General features: G+C 34.3%; 1 protein-coding gene and 1 pseudogene across 11 annotated transcripts in view; one reads left to right on the top strand and one right to left on the bottom strand.

Annotated features, from left to right (window-relative positions):
* DLGAP1 (DLG associated protein 1) overlaps positions 1-19,788 on the top strand; it is a 1,106,389-nt gene that overhangs the window by 351,477 nt on the left and 735,124 nt on the right. The gene's annotated exons all lie outside the window — the stretch shown is intronic.
* LOC141547238 (glyceraldehyde-3-phosphate dehydrogenase pseudogene) lies at positions 3,290-4,132 on the bottom strand (annotated as a pseudogene).

Raw genomic sequence — 19,788 nt, forward strand, 5'->3', positions numbered from 1 at the left:
TAAGACTATATTGAGCAAAGGAAATGAGTGAGATCAATATGTCTGTAGGAGAAAGAGCAGATTAAAAAAAAAAGATTTATATTCTAGCTTAGTCTAGCTATATGATCTGGGTAAATTATTCTCATTCTGAACTATAATACCTTTGTTTACCAGATAAAGATGGAACTATTCACACTACCTATCTCTTGGTGTTGTTACTGTAGAGAAATTGATTTTTGAGGCACTAAAGCAATATAAGCTATTATCCCTTTAATACTGTATTATCACCCTTTTAGACTTGCATATGGTGCAAGATTTTCTATTCTTGAATTTTTCTTAGAAAAGTAACCAAGATGTTAGAAATTAGTCAGTAATTCAATTATAAAATATATTGAAAATTAAAATTAAATTAATTTTAGATAAATTCATAATTATACTTATTTCTTAGTTATTTCTAAAAATTAAATTCTACAGACTGGGAAAGTTTAAAATGGAAGACAGAATGATGTTAAGGGAAAGAATTTTTATTGTTTTGGTTGTTTAGTTGTTCCTGATTTTCTGTGACCCCATTTGAGCTTTTCTTGGCAAAAATACAGGAATGATTTGTCATTCTCTTTTCCAGCTCATCTTATAAATGAGGAAACTAAGAAAAGCAGGATTAAAAATAACTTGACCAAGTAGTTAAGTATCTAAAGCCAGATTTAAACTTATGTAGAAGGGTCTTCCTGATCCTTATCCAGTGTCCTATTTACTGTTGCCACCTAGATGCCCTTGCAATGCAGAAAGACATGGAATAGGTGCTTAATAAATGTTTGTTGAATTTGATTGAATTATTTATACCCTGAATTTCTCCTATTCCTTTTATTTCTCATAGTCTCACCACTTCCAGCACACCATTACCTAAAAACATCGGTAACTGGGGCATATCCAGCAAATCATTAGCTAATTTTGTGCTCTTGGAGAGAATACAAAATTGTACCCCCCCATCCTACTGTCAAGTGTACTTGGATTAACAGACGAAAACTTATGTTTTCCTCCATATCAATACTTTTCATGCTAGAGGCAAATGCTTATTTTGCCTCTCTGTGAATTACTGCATTTATACTGGACTCCAGTAACCATTCTAATTTCCTTATTGCCAAGAAAGTCTTATGGATAGAAATATAGCTTGGTAAAATCTGATATATGGCCTGGGTGATCTTTAAACATTACTTTATAGTTCTGGTGAGCCCATTTAGTCAAATTGTCCAACAGCTGATCAAGAAAGCTGTTATGGCACAGGTTTCCCTATCACCTTGAACTTGTTTATAGAGAAATATTAAGATGCAATCAGAATATGTATTACAGACTAAAGACCAAACTCTGACTACAAATAACAAGAACAACCACCATAGACATTTTAAGGTTTGCAAGGCACTTTTCTCAGTATCAAATAGTGCAAGTAGGACTTATCCTTATTTGATAGATGAAAGAGCTGAGACTGAGAGGGTAAATTATTGGCTCATGGTCACAGAGAGAGTGTCAGAGGCGATGTTTGAACCCAGATTTCCTGCTCTTTCAATTCTTCTCAAGGAAACACACTCTTGGCAAGTCATTGATCCTTTATGACAAAAAGATTTATTTTTAAATAAAGCCTTTGTTGCAGTCCTCATACCACTTCCTTCAATAGGCCCTTCAGATCTTCTGCATTTAGCTCCTTATCTTAAGAGTTGAAGGAAGAGGAAATAGGAGAAGGGATAATGAATGTCCATATCTAATAAAATGTTATGAGGAAAATCAATGGGGTAAGAATTAATTGATGATTTTAAAAAAAGGTAAAAAAGCACTCCAATGATGAAAAGACCAGAGCTGAATAATGTCCTTTTATTGTTTCTGCTCACAAGAAAATGAGCATTTGCTGAAACTTAGCTAAAGGAAATGGTGCCGTTTCAGATATTTTTAAGAACAAAGGGGACAGGGGCATAAAAGATCTGCTATTTGATGGGTGCCTTTTTTTCCCCCTGAGGAATTATTCTCCTGGGGAAGGGGAAACAGAAAAAAGTATGCATGTGTTTGTGCTTTTCAAATTAAATTGGGTGAATAACTGCAAACTTTACTGAAACTGATGCCACTTGAACCATGTAATATTAGCATTGCTTGATGTTGAATCACAAGTTGCCTTTGCTATTGTCAAATGGAAATACCGATTAAATTTAAGCAGAGGCTCTTAAGGGTTGTTAGTTTAAAGAGCACTTCATCAGACAGAAAGTAGATGCAAGTGTCATTGCTAATTAAGACTGAAATTTGTCTCTGCCAGCAGAATTTTCCATTTTTACTCATGATTTCTGCCATGGAGACCACTACTGGTGCTTTAGCTCCCCAATATACTTTTCCAAGATGCTACCTTTGGCAAAAGTCTCAAGTATTGAAATAATATTTTAATTCATTTCACTCTCCCACCCCCTAATGCAATATGTCTCTAATGGAGTTTCATCATTTTCCCCTACATTTTAAAGCATTTTTGGCAAAATATCTTAAGTTTTAAAATGAGTTGTCATTTTTATGTGAAAATTCACTAACCTTTCAAAAATAAAATGTGACCTTTGATTGACTTTTGTTATTACTTCAGGGAGGTTTCTGTTAATCCATGTACTTATTAACCTTGGTGACCAACAAGATACATTTTACATTTAGCTCATATTTGAGGTAAACTTTGTGGTCTTAGAATACGTAACCTAATCTAAATGGGATGTAGAACCACAGCACTTCGATTTGCTGGAGATTTCTCCCCCAAACTCAACTGTTCTATCCTCCTTTCCCTTCTGATCTCAAAGAACATTTCAGTTTGCACCTCTCGACAATTTTTGTGTCATAACTATTTCCTTGTGTCTCATCTTTCTGTTGAACCTTAAATTATATAGCCAGGAATCATCACTTATCTATACTAAATGACTCCTTTAGGACCTAACATGTACCCTTTATTTTGTAGATGTTTTAAAAATGTTTTGGAATGGATAAATGAATTGAGGTACTTAATTCTTTAACTAATAGAGCTAACCTTTTATATAACACTAATAAATTTTAAAAGGCAAGTGCCTCTTCAAATTACATTTATGAACTAGTAAATGAATTCTTTTTTGCACTGGATATAGTGGCTTTATTGATGGCATACAATATAGGATGCTATGTTTTCCCTCTACTACAGAGGTGTTTTAGAACAAGGATATGAATGGGGCATGGATTCCCAGTATAAGGAGATAGGTTAGGTATGTGGGTTCCCCGTGGTGGAATTCCTTTTTCAGCTGAAGATGAAGAGCCACAGCTTTTTACTTTATTCTTCAGGGACCATGTGGACCATGAGGTCTAATACACAGTTACTATAACAAGACTCATTGTTATACCAAGGAATGAGCTTGACAAAATAGTTGTTGAAGGTAATACCAGTGCCAGCATCAAAAGTAGAAGAGTAGATGTCCTGTATCAGAGGATACAACCTGGTCTTCTGTGTAGCCCAAGATGCTCTTCAAGGGTTCCTCTGATGCTTGTTTCGCCACTTACTTGATAACGTCTTATTTGACAAGTTTATCCAGGTGGCAAGTCAGATTCTCAATTTATACATTGAGAACAGGAACAGAGAAGGCCATATCTGTGAGTTTCCCATTCATGTCAGGGATGACTTTGCCTTAGTAAGTACCCGTGCAAATAGGCATGGCGTTTGGGGCAGCACTGTGACCATCATACCATCACTTGCTAGAGGAGCCATCTACTATCTTCTGGATAGCAATAATGGCATGCACTATGGTCATGAGTCATTTCACAATGGCAAATCTGTTGTACATGTCCTTGGTCAGGCAGTTAGTGGGGCAATAATAATTACTGACAATCTTAAGGGAATTATCATTTTTCTCATGATTCACTCATAAATATAGAAGCATCAACAGAAAGGGCAGAGATAATGACCCCTTGGCTCTACCCTTAAAGTGAGCCCCAATCTTTTCCATAGTGGTAAAGATCCCAGTGGATTCTACTCCAGTGTTTCCCCATTTAATGTGTGTGGGATCCCATTCCTAGAATATGGTAATGGCTTTTCCATTAATCAGTACTTTTCTATTCTCAGCCTAAACAATGCCCTTGACTTGTCATGGGTGAAATAATATTAGAACATATAAACCATGTTGTTAAGGTCAATGAAGGGGGTCATTGATGGCTGTAATGTTCACTCCACCTAAATTCAATGCACCCTCTGTCACCTAGTATTCAAATATGTACAAATCTTCTGACTTCAATCTTCACCAACTTGTTTTATGGATGTAGCTACAGCAGGATATTCTGATAGCAAGCTTCAAGGAAGAACTGAGAGACCAATTCATTTTCTGTTAAGATTCCTTTGATCCCTTTTAGTTAGCAATATTAGAAGCTTTTTTTAACATCTTCATCTATAAAACAGGAGACAGAGAAGACACTCATTATTTCATTCCTAAGGTGTCTATTAAAAATGCCCTTGTCAAAAAGTAGCCCTCCTCCAACTTTTTCAATATGCCTTGGAGATGTTTTGGAATTAGGGTTGATCACATTTGATGAGCTCCTTGTCAAACTTTTTAAATAAACAGTTTCATCATCAAAGGATGAAATAATCTTAGATGTCTCATTTAACTGTACTCAAAGTGTAAATCTCCTTGAAATCGGACCTACAGTTACCTACTGAAGAAATCATTCCACTTCTGTTTGCAGATCTTTAGTGAAAAGGAACTGACTCTCTTCCAGAGATAGTTCATTACATTTAGGAAGTTTTTTTTTTTCCTTATGTTATGACAAAATATGCCTCCTTCAAAATTTCACTTATTAGTCCTTCTAAAAGACAAGTAGAAAAAACCAAAGGCTTAAGTCATTTTTAAAAACAATTTTGTGCCCTTCCTCCAAGGTTTTCTCTAAGCTGAACATTCCCAGTTCTTTAAATCTTTTATATATCATAGTTTCTACTCTCTTCACAATCCTGGTTGCCTTTTTCTAGATCTGCTTCATGCATCAATGTCTTTTCTAAATTATGATTTTCAGAACTGGATGTAATATTCCCAATGAAAACTGACTAGATCAGAGAAAGGTTCAACTTTCACTTGCTTTTTTCTGGACACTATATTTTAATTAATGTAGCCGAGGATAAAATCAGCTTTATTTTTTGGAGGTCAATAGCAAGGCAGACATATTGAGTTTGCTGTCTACTTGCACTCCTAGATCTCTTTCACATAAACAATTATCTAGCTGCATCTATTTGTCTTTCCAATGCTTATATAGCTGATTTTTTAAAATCTCAATTAAATTGTCTTTATTTTTCCTTAAATTTTATCTTGTAAATTCACCCTACTATTCATAATAATCATAGAATTAAGGAAACATCTTAGATATTATTGAGTCCAAGTCCTCATTTCATAGATGAGAAAACTGAGACCCAGAGAGGTAAATTGATGTTCTCAAAATTACACAGGTACTAAGCGGCAGAACTGGGACTCTGATCCAGGTTCTCCATCTTTAAATATAACCTTATTTTCACTGTATCATACTGCCACAAGTTTGGGTGACATAATTTTTCCTTATATAGCAAGTACTTTAAAATATTTATTGGCTGACTGGCGTTTTAATAGTGCCTTATGTTAACCTAAATGACCAAAGATATTGTTCATTCATTTAGTTATGTCCAATTTTTGTATCCACATTTGGGATTTTCTTGGCAAAGATACTACAGTAGTTAGCCTTTTCTTTCTTTGGTTCGTCTTTCAGATGAGGAAATTGATTCAAAAAGAGTTAAGTGACTTGTGCAGGATCACGCTGCTAGTAGGTGACTGAGGCTAGATTTGAACTCAGGAAAATGAATCTTCCTGACTGCAGGTTAGATGCTTTACCCACTGAACTACCTAGCCTCCCAGATGATTTTTTGTATGAATTTGTAGATATAATTATTATTAATAACATTTAAATAGTTCTTTAAGATTTATGAAATAAAGAGGTTTTTAATATCTCTAGTACTGAAAGAAAAGAGATACAAAGATGCACAAAGAGATAGAAAAATATAGATCTGTGATCTCATTGTGTTTATATATCTTACAGTGAAAAACGATACAACCAACCTACCCATGCTTTCTTTTTTTATCCTATGCCCTGAAAGTTTTTATAACTTGGTCTAGATCACACAGGCAGGGCCAAGATTTGAACTAAATCTGACTCCAAATCTAGGGACCTTTCCACCATTTTCCTGGATTCACAAACCTCTCTTTGATTTGAGTCTTGCCTGGAAAACTTTTACATCCTATTTAAGCGCCTCCTTTAAAAATCTTTTTCAAGTAAATAACCATTCATGAAGTATCTACTAGGTATAATTAATTAACCAACATTTATTAAACACTTACTATGGGTCAAACACTGAGCTAAGTGCTATATACAGTGGCCCTGTTTTTAAGCACTAGACCTAGAAAGTCATCAAGTAACTTTCATTCTACTAGAAGAGTACAACATATGTACAAGTAAGTACATGCAAATATGTATTCTCTAATACGGTAGAAATTTCAAGGGGGAGGAAGAGCTCCCTTTCCCTGTCTCAGAGAGCCCAGAAAAGCTTCATGTATGAGGTGATACATGAATTGTCCTTTAAAGGGAGACAGAATGCACTTCAGATATAGGAAATCATATATTATATATATATATATATATATATGAAACTTAGAACAACCTTGGAAGATAGGTGCTATTATTTTCATTTTAATGTTGAGGAAACTGAGGCCCACAGATGTTAAGTGACTTGCTCAGGGTCATAAAGCTAGAAAAGGTCTGAGGTTGGATTCGAACTCGTCTTTCCTACTCCAGGCTTAGCACTCTCTCTCTACTGCACCCCTTAGCTTCCGAGCTTAAGCAAACTGTTTTTCACAGAGTTGCTTTGGATTATTTGATGTTCTCACATCTGTGACTGTACACATTCTTCTAGAGGGACAATCTGGTCTCATAGTTGATACAATTTTTAGTCTTCCATTAAGATGAAACAAGAATATCATCCAATTGTTGTTTTCTGGTTATTTAATTAATGACTATTTTTATTGATGATATTGGAGCAACTTTGTAGGACAAAGAAGTTATTTTTACTTATGATGTGAAATTTCTGAACTCATGCTTTTGTGACATTTCAAATGTACCAATATCTTTGGTTGATAGAGGAAGGAAATTATTCCTGAATGTTTTCTATTTGAGTTTGTGCATATACAACCACACCAATCTATTTTAATGAACCTAAAAATGCCCTTTTTGCTAGCCAAGGAGAACTAAAAATACTAGAATCAATGATGTTTTTCCTTACACAAATTATTTGCTTTTCAGTTTCATTGAGATAAATTATCTCAACTATATTTTGACACAATGATCTTGGAAGAAAAGTCATCCTTGAGAACTCTAAGAAAAAGAGGCACTATTTCTTTCTCCAGTAATTCTTTTCACTGTCTAAAAACTCCTTGTTATTAGAAATCATAGAAAAAAAGCCAATTATAGCCTTATAAATGGGTATACACATATAGATTGATAATTTAATGAGCTTTTTCATGTAGGATCTTTTAAATATGAGTGACTTGAAATATATGAAAGCTATAGTGCCTCATTTAAGTCTTCTCTGATCAGGGTTTAAATAAGAAAAAAGAAAATATAAAACCAGACCACACTTCAGAAATTTACTTTTTTCCTCCTAGGCCTTCTATCTAATCTCTCAAACTGCACTAGACCTAGAAGATGGAGAGTGAAATAAAAAAAAAATAGAGATAAATAGCAGTATTTCATACAAAATTATTTAATGAATGACATTGTCAATGGACAAAGACATCTGGGTTGCCTGAGATTCTTTAAGCAAAAAGCCTAATTTCAGGTATAAAAAGGATAAAATAATTTCCATATGTTGATCAACCATAAGTGAGGACCTAAAAGCATTTCACAGAGGTCATGGCAGTGTCCTATGAATTACAGATAGGGAAGTCAATATACCAAACATTTATAATGAACTCACTGAAAAACAGAAATGTTAAAGGAATGTCAGATATATTAATAATATGACTAATGTCAGCTACCTTCCAGTTTCAACAATTGTTTTTATCCCTGCTGTTTCTTTTCCTCTTCTGATTTTTTAGAGGGTAGAAGGGGTGAGGGAGAAAGAAGGAAGTAAGATTCATAATAGTTTAAGCTTTTTTTTTTTCAGTGTCTCCTTAAAATTGCACACAATGCATAATCACTCTGATGATGGAGGTAAAATCAAAGGGTTATTTCCCCTGAATTATGCAGCCAATTACCCAGGTTCCCCACAGTGGAGACAGCCAGAACTACTCATCAATCTTAGTTCCTTCACTGTACTAATAAGAGCTCTGTATGATGGGCACCCTTCCATTTCAGTGAAAATAACTATTTTGCAACGGCATTGGAGAATGTTTCAATTCGGTTTTCATTTCTAAAAGGTAAAAAATACTGTGTGTACTTTGTTATTCCTTTTAAGTTGCCAGAAACAAACATGTCATCAAACTTGCTTTATACCCAGTCACTTTGTGTGAAATAGAAATTCAAAGTCAAATTTTGTAGCCTTTCCCTCCCTCTTACACACACCAATTATATCTAGATATCTTTACAATGAATGTTTCTTTAATTAATCCACATCTGAGTGTGGGTAGTTGAAAAATGGATATCACTAGCTTTCTAATTAATTGGGAGGGGTGGAAATGGGAAGATGACCTGAAATATAATAAAAGCTGGTTTATGTGTCCATCTATCTGAATTGTATTCTATTAATCCAAACATCCTCCCAATTATAGTACTGTGATAATTTGGTGTTCAAAATAATAACCCTGAGATATTAAAAGACCCTCCAAGACCTTACAAATCATTCAAGAAAGAATAAATTATGCAGAGTATATTTTAATGGCTATTATTCTAAGTGCATTGTATTATATTTCTACTGAATTATAAGTCTGAAAATCAATCTTCTCCTTATTATATGTGTCAGAACTCCCAATTATTAACAAGAATATTTGGTTAATTAGACCTATCTAATGTAGCTCATGGCCTTGATCTATTGTTGTTTAGCCATTTTTCAGCCATGTCTGCCTGTCCATACCTCATTTATAGTGTTTTCTTGGCAAAAATACTACAATGGTTTGTCTTCTTTTCCAACTTATTTTATAGACTAGGAAAGTGAGGCAAATAGGGTTAAATGACTTACTTAGGTTCACACAGCTAGGAAGTGTCTGAGGCCACATTTGAACTCATGAACAGGAGTCTTTATTAACTCTAGATCCAGCACTCTATATTCATTGCATCATCAAGCTAGTGAGCTTTATGACCCTGAGCAAGTCACTTAACATCTGTGGGCCTCAGTTTCCTCAACATTAAAATGAAAATAATAGTACCTATCTTCCCAGGTTGATTATATATATATGATTTCCTATGTCTGAAGTGCATTCTGTCTTCCCTTAAAGGACAATTCATGTATCACCTCATACATGAAGCTTTCCTGGGCTCTCTGAGTCAGGGAAAGGGAGCTCTTCCTCCCCCTTGAAATTTCTACAGTATTACAGAATACATATTTTCATGTACTTACTTGTACATGTGTTGTACTCTTCTAGTAGAATGAAAGTTGAAGAAAGATCACAGATTATAAATTGTCTTGCTTACATGTTCAAAACTTCTTTTTACTCATTGATTCATTGATTGGGGTTGAGGAGGAACCCTAGTTCATACTTAGCTGAAATCTTTTTCACATACGTCCAGTGCCTGACATATAATAAAAGCTGTGTAAATGCTATTATTGCTGTTTTCATTATAATTAGTAAAATTATTATTTATACATATATGGGTAGAGATAAAGATTGAACTCATTATTTCATTGACTTAGGAAGTTACTAAGAAAACCCCTTTGTAAAAGTAGGTTGGAAATTTTGATACAACTTCAAGAGTCTAAGAGTTCCTTATAGCATTGAGAGATTATACGACTTGCCTAGGATCACATAACTGTCATGTATCAAATGCCCGACTCATCTGTGATGCACACATGCCCACACACATATGCATATGAATACATATATATTCTCATACGTATACATGTATGCAAAGCTCATATGTGCATATGCATCTAAATTTATGAATTTTTCGGTTGTGTCAGACTCTTCATAACCCCATGCCAAGTCCATGGAGTTTTCTTGGCAGAGATACTGGAGAGATTTGCTTTTGTCTTCTTTAAAGTATTTTTATTTTACAGATGAGGAAATGAGGCAAATCGAGATTGTGACTTTCTCAGGGTCATTCAGCTAATAAGTGTTTAAAGGCTGGATTTGAACTCAGACCTTCCTGAATCCAAGCCCGGTGCTCTACCCACTGTACCACCTAAATGTGCTAAATTTACAAATTTAGATGTAAATATACATCCACATATATAATAGTGAAAAATACATGAACATGAATATTCTTATGTATATATTTGCTGGTAATTCTTGATCTGCCTATTGAGCATTTAGTAAGGCTTTTTCATTTGCCAGTCATTGTGCTAAGTGTTAGCTAGACACAAAGCTAAAAAAAAATGCTAGATAACAAAGAAGGAGGAGGGAAACACCATGGTTTAGACATTTCTTTGACCATAGTATTGAGAAGGTGCTAGACTACAATTTTGGCGAGTTTTCTGTGTGCATCCAAATCCAAATATGGAAAGAAATTTCTCTTCCATAGTTCAAATTTTTTCTAATTTTGATCTTCTCTTTACTCGTTGCAAATTGACTTTGGGTCCAATTTTAGGAAGGGAGTTGGAGCTACAAGTATAGTTGCAAATATTTAGCAAATGCCAAGGGAAGGGGAGGGCAATGAAAGCCCAACAAATTTTATAAGTTACACTGTATTATTAACATTTTCTCCATCATTTTCTTAAGTCTAGCCATTCAAAAAAATTAATCAACACCTAACTTAAAGCATTTACCTATTTCTGAGATACAAATGCTTAGAGTGAAAATTTAGCAATCAACTTTTGTAACTTAGTTTAAGCTGGACCCAGCACAGCCATGGGCTCTGCTCATGGGGGAGAGTATTCTCATATTCAATTCATATACCTTCATATTATAGTAGTGAGGAGCAAAGATCCTAGCTTAAGCATTTGTAATGGATCATGGAAGATAAATATCAGAAACAGTATGAGAATGAGATGGCAGTAGTGTGGAGGAGGGCTTTGAAGAGATAGATTTAGATGAACAGATTTTGATCTTAATAGAACTTGAAATTTTCTCCATCATAATTTAAAATGGTCTATTCTTCAGTTCCTAATGTTTCTATATGTCAATTATGCACCACTCAAATTTATATAGAAATAAAAATATTTTAGTCATTCCTTCTTGAAGTCAGAATAGGAGAACCATTTGTGTCACAATACCAAAGGAAAAATTTTATGCAATTTAAAAATGCTTTATCAAGACAACCTTATAAAAGTTTATTTTTTAAAAATCATAGTGAATTTCTGTTCATTTTGAAACTTCCTGAGAAAATGACTTTCTGTTCATTGAATTCTCTTGGCAGAACTCCCTTCCTTTGAGAATGAATACCCCCCTTATCCTGTTGCTATGGGAAGCATAGCTATATCTATGATTTTGAGACCTGCTATTATTAAAGTTTTTTTAATGAATATTTTAGCTATTAAGATTTTTTTAATACCAAGTCAAATTATTCTACTTTCATTGATGCTATTATTTCCAGACAGTTGAAAGACTAATAGATATTAAGTATAATTGGATATTGGAGAAAATGTAGATATATCATGTGGAGTGGATTTTTAAATCAGTTTGTATTTTTTCTTAGAAGAATATGATAATTGATCAGATTTTAATTATGGTGTATATGATATGTACTCAATTCTTATATTCAGTGCTAAAAATGATGAAAAGCCAGATTTTAGGGACTGAGATTGGAAAAGGAGCACAATAAATACTCTACTGAATATCCTTGTTGATTATGCATATTATGCTTCAAAAAGAATATTAGCAGAAATCAATATAAAACATATGAATGAGAAAATTGTCATTATATGAGATCAAGAAAAAATGAAAATTTGAATAGTATTTCAGTTGAAATTTAAACAAATATAGAAGCATCTCCTAGCTATAAACTTGGGACTTTTGAAAAGTGCTAAAAACTGGAATTCTGTCCATTGCCATTTTTGTAGCTAAAAAGTATTTTAAACTATGTTGTTCAGTCATGTCCAATTCTTCATGACCCCAATTGGGGTTTTCTTGGCAAAGATACTGGAGTGATTGCCATCTCTTTCACAATAAGTGTCTGAGGTCAAATTTGAACTCCCAAAGATGAGTTTTCCTGCCTCCCAGCCTGGCAATACATCCACTGTGTCACCTAGTTTCCACTTATATAGAGAAAGACTTCATTTGAGTATATCACTGACTACAATAGCACCTACTGCTTGAAAGCCAGGTATGTTTCATTTTACCCCTCCCCCAGGATTCTCCAGCACACACAAAAAGGTTTAGAAGTGTCTTGGTTCTCTGGCAATTGGTTCAAGTTCCCAACAATTGTGTTTATATCAAAGGAAAGATGCTGTTTCTAATCAAGTGGTAGGAGGATATATAGAATTTCTTCTCCCAGAATCAGGTCCTTGGCATTTTTCTTGCAACTATTTTCACATTAAGTGATAGGAAGTATATAATTCAAAGTCTTATTATATTTGCAAGACAAGTATTGTGTGTATGTGTGTGCTCACACATGCATCTGTGTATCTGTGTACATGATTACTGATGGAAAGGATACATGAGTCTGCTATGTTGTTGGGTGGCAGATATCCAGGGAAATGTAGACAGTCTGAGAAATGCTGATGAAACCATAGGTACATCAAATTATTGTTCTATTAAATAAAAGGTTACTTACAAAAATAATAGCAAATACACCTTTTACTTAAACTATGGCACATCCTATCAAGGTAGAAAAGCTTTTAACTACTTGCCTAGTTAAAAACAAATAAAGCATATTTGTCATCTCTGGTTCAGCTTAGAAAGATCAGAGAAGTATAACGTTTGACTATTCACAGGGTAATTAATTAATTTGGGGGCCACAGAAACTCAATGGTCTTTTACTTAATTTCTTCTAATGGCCCTCTCTCCCAGTCCCTCTCTCACACATATACAAGCACTTATTCCTATGAAATTACTTTTATAATAGCAGTTTCAATGGCTGCTCCCAGGGACCACAGATTCTATTACTATAGCTTTAAGAGGGAATGGATCTTGGAGGGTTGCAGTTTAGCTGTCATCTGTGAGGATTCCATTGGAGAGTAGTAGTTTAACTGTCATTCTGGACTTGGTTTTAATTGTCATGTCTGTGGAGAGAGACTGAGGACAGAAAAAAGGGACCAAGAAAAGTTTGGGGGTTTTTTTGTTTGTTTTTTTCCCCAGAGACTAAGTGACTTAATTGTCAAGGAGTAAGAGTTGGAAGATATTTCTTAATAGAAATGAGTCTGACTCATCTTGGGCATAAAAATAAGAGAATTCTTGAAAAGAGACATTATCTGAGAGGGCTTTGGATGGTGAAGTGTTTCCAGAGTTGATGTGTAGAGCTAATTCTCTGACTTCAGTCTTTCTCATACCTGAATCATTGTAAAGAATGATTATATTATTACTTTGTTTTTAACTGTTAATAAAATATATCCAGTAACCTTGATGTGTATTTAAATTATCAAATTTAAATGAGGGTAGACAGATTGAGAGAAAGGTGAGTGAACACAGAAAATGAATTTCTGATAAATTTATTTGGCTTAATAATGCTAAATTAGCATGGGTGCTCACAGAAAAATTAATAGGATTATATACATTTTTTTAAATTTTTGAAAAATAAGTGAATATATTCCTCAATTTCTATGGTATTCAAGATGAAAAGTAATAAAGTAATGAATTGGGGAGGGCAGTGTAAGAGAGGTTTGATATGAATGTGAACTATAATGTACCAAATGACCTACTGAATCTTATCAAACGTCTACATGTGGTAGTTTTTTTAAACTCTCCTACATTTTTTATGTGTTAACACTAGGAATTTCTACATAAGTTTTTAGATTCCTAAGGTAGACTTTTAAAGACCTAGGTGTATAATCATTCTGCCTTTGTAATTGCATTTATGAAACACATGAATGTCTTGAGATTGTGCCTCCAGTTAGAAAAAAATCCTCTTAAGTAATTGTAGGCTTAAAAAACAGTCACTGTCTCCTATGTGGCTCCAAGAGCTCTACCAGGCCCTCATGCTAAAGACAAAGGAAATTCATAAGAGTCAAACATATTTAGATGTCAATTGTATCTAGCTGAAGTTGACATGGGGGCTGGCATAGAAGAAGACTGACAGTTTCTCAGTATCTTTTCTAAATCATTTCAGTCACTTAAAATATGCTTATGATTAAAAAAAATCTTCCACCTTGCCATTTGTCCTTGTGGATTTTATTCTTTCTAATATTGTAATATTTGAGAAGGGAAAAAATTCATATTTTTTGCTGCTGCTACTGCTCTGGATATCTAAGGAAAAGACCTACAATCTACAATCTATTTTTTCTGGTTTTCTCCCTTTTCAAGGGGATTACCCCATCCCTAAAACCATGTACCCTTCATAAGTAAAGGGGAAGATATCAAATTCCAATATTCTATGCAGGTCGAGCCTATTCTGATCCCTTATATAGGTGAGCATGCCATTTATATCTTGCATTTATCTCAGGATATACTTCTACACCATATATCAAGCACAAGTTCCTGGAGGGCAGGAATGTTTTCATTATTGTCTATCACTTAGCAGAGCACATAGTACATAAATACTTAATACATATTGAAGTGATTTTAACTGAATAAGCCACATGTGATCTTAGTAACTTGATTATCTACTTTTCTCATTTCTTGCCTTTTCTCTAAAGGAACTAAAATGTTATTAGTCCTGTTTTTTTTCCCCTGGATATATTCAATTAGTCGTCATGGCATTCCTGTGATAAAAGCATAAAGGGTAGGATTTAATCACTTTTGTCTTTAAGAGGGTTAAAATTGACATGCTTTATAACAAAGTGTACTTAAAATATTTATACTGTTCTTATGACCACAGTATAATGGCAACCCAGAAAAGTGTAAAAAGTTAGCTTCTCCTAAAAAGAGGAAACATGCATTCTAAGTAGATTGTCATTTTGACATCAATTCAGAGTTTCCTTCTGGTTGAGCCTTCTCAGAATTTTTGTCCACCATATACTTTGACTTCATGATGTCTCCCCCATCTTCCTGCATTTTCAGGAACAACTTGTTTACATACCACTCCCTACTATTTTCTTTGCTGACCTTCTTCAAAGCATTTTTTAAATAACTCTTATTCTAAAATATTTGTTAGTTGGAAAAAGGGAAAGAATGAACTCGGCTATTCTTCTTGGAAGTTGAAAAATTTCTTGCTCTACATCATCCCATTTCTCTTTCCCACCTCACCCCACCCCAGCTCAAGAAATCCCAACAGCAACAAATTAAAAACTACAAAAAACATCAATTGATATAAGAACATAATTATCAAAGATCATGGAAGTTTGGCCAATCTAATCTTACCAAAAAATAAATTTAAAAAATATATATATACATATGTGTGTTGTGCATGTGTGTGTTTGTACACACACATATTTTAGCTCTGAGCTATGAATGTTCCAGTCATGTCAGTCATGAAACATAATTTGATGAAAATCAATTTTGGGATATCTAGTTTCAATATAGAATGTTGGTGACTGAGACCTAAAATAAAGCTACACAAGAAAAAGTAAATTGGTGAATAATATCCTCACCCAAATTACAGGCTAGAGCAGATAACCTATAGAGCTTTATTCATTGCATGTTTAGCTGGTACAAGTGGAGTTGAACAGGTTGTTTCAATTGTGAGATTCTTTCTCCTTTGCCTATTTTATTTATAATAAAAGGTATTAGTAATAAGTACTTCAAATCATAGCTTGGGGGGAATGGCACCTCAAGCTCCCTTACAACTCTCCCATCTGACCAGAAACGCCAGATTAAGAGCTCTACCCTCCTGCAAGTGCCCACAGCCAGCAGTATCCCTGCCCCACTGTCTCTGCACTCACCAGGTTCTGGTTTGTTCTCGTCAGGGCAGCATCTCAGCAGCACAGCTGGGCCCAGTGTTTCCAATCAGCCAAGGTTCACTCAGTCTTCCCAAGCTCAAACATCTTTTTAAATTTATTTCTGAAGTTTTTTCCCCCCCTGGAATTATTTTTAATAAAGTTTTTTTTATTTTCAACATTGGCTCTGGATATGGCTCATTGGCATGGGAAATTTTTCAGCATTGACTCTTGCAAAACCTTGTGTTCCAAATTTTCCCTCCTTTCCCCCACCTCCTCTCCTAGATAGCAAGTAATCCAATATATGTTAAACGTGTTAAAAATATATGTCAAAAATTTTAAAACCAGGATTCTATTAATGCTCATATATGGCGCCAAGACATGAAATATAACAGCCTCTAGAAAACTAGTTCTGATAAAACAAATCAGTAGTTATAATTCCAAAGTTATTGTTCGTTTTCAGTATTATTACTGGAAATTTAACAATCTATATAGTGTGATGATAATAATAAAAATAATAGTCAAAATTGCATAACACTTACTATGCACTAGGTAGTAAAGACTTTACAATTATTATCTCATTTGATCCTCACAACAACACTGAAAGATAGGTGCTATTATTATTCCCATTATATAGATGAGAAAGCTGAAATTGAGTGACTTGCTCATGGTCACACAGCTACCAAGTGTTCAAGATCAAATTTGAACTCTTTTAATAATGGGGAAGCAGGTTTTGTTTTCTTTTTAAATTAAGGATGACTTTGATCCAAAGGCTCTAATTCTGCTGTTTAATCATAATTCATTTCTATCTAATTAGGCAATGGTAAAGACATAATAGTATTATAATAAATGGACTATTCAGCAAAAAATTATATTAAAAATTCTAGGAATTTACTGACATTTTTAGGCAATGCATTTAATGCATTTAATTTGATCAACATCATTTGTCAAGTTACTTTAAAATTATGATCAGCAATAATCCGTATATATTATTTTAAAGATTTATACATAATGCTATCTGTCTGATAGATTATTCAAATACAATCTCTAATGAAACCCACTAATTACTCTGGTAAGCCCAGAACACTGAAAATAAAGAAAATAAGTATGCACTTGTCGTCTTTAGCACAGTAGCATGCTTCAGCAGCCAGCTGTTCATCTCTCTCCTTGACGCCACTCATAAAGAGCTCTGTTTGAGTTGAGACTCCTTCTCCAGGTGTCAGCAACTATATATAGCAAAGAAATCACTCTAAAAGATCCCACAACTGTCTCTCAAACTCTCTTCCATGTTGCAATGGCCACCTTCTGCATCTGTGCTCCCTAGTATTCAGCAACTAATAATGTTGCCCTTTTTCAGTGTTTATGTTGACTTTAAATGCCCTTATAATTGATGAAGAGACAAGAGATAGTCATAGTCTTCAAGGAAGCATCATACCACCCATATATTGTATAAACAGTGTGCCCTGAAATCTTTAGTAAATATTTAATCTCTTTTATTGGTCATGCCTATCTAGGGTACCTTCTAAGCCATTTGTCATGTAAAGACTTTATTGGCAATATGTTATATAATAGCCCGATGCTATTTTTCATAGTGGTTGATGTTTGTTCTTCATTCTAGAAGACTATGACATCAGGAAGATGATGTAATAACATACAAGTGAACTGAATTTAAGTGAAGGAGGACCGTGCAAGGTTCCCTATCTCCCTTTCCCCTGAAAACTCATCTGGGTCTGGTGGACAGATATAGATCAGGGTGACTGGAGATGGGCCTGGATGTAGTGGAAGAGACCTGGACCTTTTTAACTTCCATAGGTATCGATGGTGTGATACAGACTACCCCTGCAAGGCATTTAATTACATTAAAGTCTTTACTTTTATTTATTCATTTATTTTTGCTGAGACAATTGGGGTTAAGTGACTTGCCCAGGGTCACACAGCTAGGAAGAGTTAAGCATCTGGGGCCAAATTTGAGCTGGGGTCCTCCTGACTTCAGGACCAGTACTCTATCCACTCTGCCATCTAGCTGCCCCAAGTCTTTACTTTCTATAGTCTATATTTACATATAAGTTTCATTCATACTAATTATGACTAATTATGACTAATCTTACAGTTTATCATATTAGAAAGGTAGTATAGTGAAATAAAAAGTGAACAATTTTGGAGTCAGAAAATAACAACTGGAATTCCAGGGTGACTTTGCGCAATCTCAGACCTTTGGACCTGAGCTTCATAATCTATAAAATAAGGGAGTCAAACCATATGACTTCTGAAATCCTTCCAGCTCTTAGATCAAATGAAATATTTGTACAGCATTGTAAAACAGTAGATGCTTAGTAAAGACAAATTCCCTTTCCTTCATAACTTTATCATCCTTCAATCTTATGCTTCTTCCAGTTTGGAAGTTATCCATCTGACAAGTAGTTTTATCATATGTTCCATGGAAATTGCCTCCATCTCAAAGAGTTTCATTCAGACCACTAAATTAGTATGCATAGGTTCAGTTCACATTTACTAGTATCATCCATACCCCGAATAGTGCTTCCCTAATAGTAAAGAATAACATAAGTATTGTACCTGCCTTCAGAAGCTACATTTATATTACCCCTTGGGAAACTCATACAAATCACGTGAAAAAGCAACCTATAGGTACATTGAATTTCTTGTTGCATCGCATCCACAAAACTATTCTTTTTTATCCAGTCCTCCTCACCTTGAAATAAGTTCCCAAATGTCAAGTAAAAATATTATGAACTCTTTAAGAAATAAGCCTACTTCTCAGACTTTATCTTCTCAGACTTTATCTTAACTACAACCTGTGGCATAGCATTCCACACCCTGTTTTGCTAGGGATAGGGTTCAGTCTGGGAGCTTGGCCAAAATCATTTTCCTTGGCTAATTACTCCCAATCAGAGATTCCTTGGGAATCTCAGAATATTTGGTGCCTTGTTCTTCACAGATATTAATAAAAGGGTCACACTGGAAAAAAAAAAAAAGTCTATTCCTAAAATCGCCTATGAGAAAGGAGCAGGAAGGGATAAATAAAATATAAGTAGAAACCCTAGATGATGAGTAAGTTAATACAGTATAATAGAAAGAGGTAGGTTCTTTCTATAGCTAAATGATCTTAGAGCTACCGCTGAACCTCTATGGGTCTCAGTTGCTACATCTGCAAAATGAATGCATCAAGAGTAGATGAGCTCTTGGGCACATTTGGATCTACCATTCTCATATTAGGCTTTTCTCTGCTTCTCCTCTTTTCCTCTTACAAATGAAATAAATTTAGAAATAATGAAAGGTACCTAAAGTTATGATAATAACCAAAGACAGTGCAAGAGATTTGATGCTTAACTTATGCCGATTTGTGTAAAGGAACTTTGAACATCACAAATTGTTTCCACAGAACAAATGGTATAAGATCTATAGTTCTATAGGTCATTATTCATCAAATAAAAGGGATTTTTATGGTCTTTCATACTAAGCCTCATAACTCTTAAATCTAATGACTTCTCAGTAGAGATGGATACTGGAACTCAGAAAAACTTTATAGTGAAAAAATGAACAAACAAAACCATCTATATATTGTGTAACATTGTTACCTTTTTGCAATGGTAAATCATCAAAAATTATCATTTCAAAGAAATTGTTTGGGATTATATATGGTGGTTGTTTTGTTTTCTTTTGTTTTTTAATAAGGATTGATCACGTTCTATACA

Source organism: Sminthopsis crassicaudata, chromosome 1 (genome assembly GCF_048593235.1).
Source record: "Sminthopsis crassicaudata isolate SCR6 chromosome 1, ASM4859323v1, whole genome shotgun sequence".
Classification (NCBI taxonomy): domain Eukaryota; kingdom Metazoa; phylum Chordata; class Mammalia; order Dasyuromorphia; family Dasyuridae; genus Sminthopsis; species Sminthopsis crassicaudata.